The sequence below is a fragment of the Empidonax traillii genome, unplaced genomic scaffold (assembly GCF_003031625.1).
Source record: "Empidonax traillii isolate 1590-97213 ecotype Southwest subspecies unplaced genomic scaffold, ASM303162v1 scaffold1219:size299213, whole genome shotgun sequence".
In the NCBI taxonomy this organism is placed as follows: domain Eukaryota; kingdom Metazoa; phylum Chordata; class Aves; order Passeriformes; family Tyrannidae; genus Empidonax; species Empidonax traillii.
This window is the reverse complement of record NW_020956412.1, coordinates 135,601-137,579: the sequence shown is the minus strand read 5'-3', so window position 1 is coordinate 137,579 and position 1,979 is coordinate 135,601.

Here is a 1,979-nt window from a genome sequence, read left to right as displayed (position 1 = left end):
TTGCAGCAAAGCACTGTGATAGATGAGACTGTGGCCTCTTCAAACTGTTTTTATGTCATGCTAAGACAGGCTTTATTTTCTGGGACAGGGATGGAGAAACCCACTCCTCTTTGGTCAGTCACTCGGCCCTGGGGTTATGCTGTGGTAGGGAGAGAATGATCACACCTTCAGAGGTAAGCCACACTCCAGGCTTAGGATTGGAAATTTGAAGACATGGTGTGTCTTCCAGTCTGCTCCCTGGAACCACCTGGAAAATCTTACGGTTGTGTGGGAGCACTGGAAATGCGGTGCTGCCTTCTGCCATGTTTCCAGCCTTATTTGCCTTTGAGTGTTGGAGGGTTTTGTGAGGATGGGAAGAAGATGCTCTCTGGCTCTCCCTAAACTAAATATCATTCCTAGAACTATCTGCAGCAGCAGGACTGTGAAGTGGCTGAGCCAACCAAGGTGGCCCTTCCAATCTCCCTCTTGCTGTTGGCCTTTGACAAGCTTTGAGGAGGTGGCAAGGCTCCCTCCAGGAGTCAGTGGAGGGAAAGGTTGAAAACTAACAGCATGAATGGCCTTTTTTTTAAAGTATTTTTTGGTCTTCTTTGACCACAAACAGCTGGGCAAGGCCCTTGTAAGCCAAGATATCTTCCCCGTAGGGAGCTCAGTGAGGGTGAAATGAACCGGGGAAAGAACTCAATGTCAAGTCATGGAGAATGGTATCCCTCTGGGAGTCTCACATGCCCTGAACCCTTCCTAAAGCCTTGACTCCTTCAACCAAGAGACTATCTGGCATCACAAGTGTTGGTCATAAAAAAGATTTTTTTACTCTTCATTGTCCTGGGGAAGAGCCCTAAAGTACAATGAAGTATAAAAAAACTAGGAGGCCATGAGAAACAGCCAAAACAGTGTTTCGTTTTTTGAGTTCCATAGTTGGAGGTGCTTTTTTTTAGCAAATATAATAATGCTGAGGTTTGATTCATGTTTTTTTAATGCCCCAGAAGTCTGCAGTGTCATTCTCCTGATTTGGCATCCTAATTCAAAGAGAAATGCATAAAGCCAAAAGGAGCTTGTCAAGGAGTTTCTCTAGCTTTCATCATCTTTTTTTTGTCTCTGAGCAGACACCACCCTTTTTGAACTGACTGGCATCGTGCAAAAAGGAATAGAGGGAAGGGCTTGGTAATAAAATGTTAACAGGATTTTTGTTATTGTTTTCGGTGGTATCAGGATAGAGCCTTTATGCACATGATATCAGCTAAACATTCAACAACTGAAACTTGTTCTTGCCAAGCTTATAACAACTCACCGCGACGCACTTGCGGTGTCCGGCTTTTAGGATAAACCAACAGCTGTCAGCAGATGCTGTCAGCAACTGGAAACACACCATAAGAGGAGTTTCTTTATCTTTATCTTTACGGAAAACAAGGATATGAAAAAATACGCGAGGATGAGGCACAAGCTGCCACGGCTCTGCAGACCCCCCTCGCGGGTGGCGGCCGAGCTCAGGGTCTGCACGTCCCTGCCAAAGGTGAGCTGCTGGCACCAGGGTGGAGGTGGGTGCCAGGGGATGTGGAGGGCTAGGATGGGTCAGTGATGGTCGGATAAAATTTAATTATGGACTTCTGTAGGAGTTTCCCTAAACTGAAATCTTTTAGGTGGAGAAGGGAGGGGGGATAGCATGGAATGGGGAGGTGGGAACCTCTTCCCTGCGGGATGCAGTCCTCTGAGACATGCTCTAACCAGGTGAAATGAGAGGTTGCTTCACTATATTGTCTCCACAAACTCAGGCTAGAAGAGCAAGTAGGAGACAACAGGGGATGCTGAGAGTGGTAAATTGAGAGCAGGTTGGAAAAACATCCTCCCTAATCCCCATCTGTGGTCAGCAGAGGCGCCGGTTTCTTCTCCCATCTGCCTCTAGAGAAACCTCTCCCTCTCTCTGACTACATACAGAGCAGTCACCTAAACAGGGAGAGTAAAATCACTGAAGATCTCTCTGC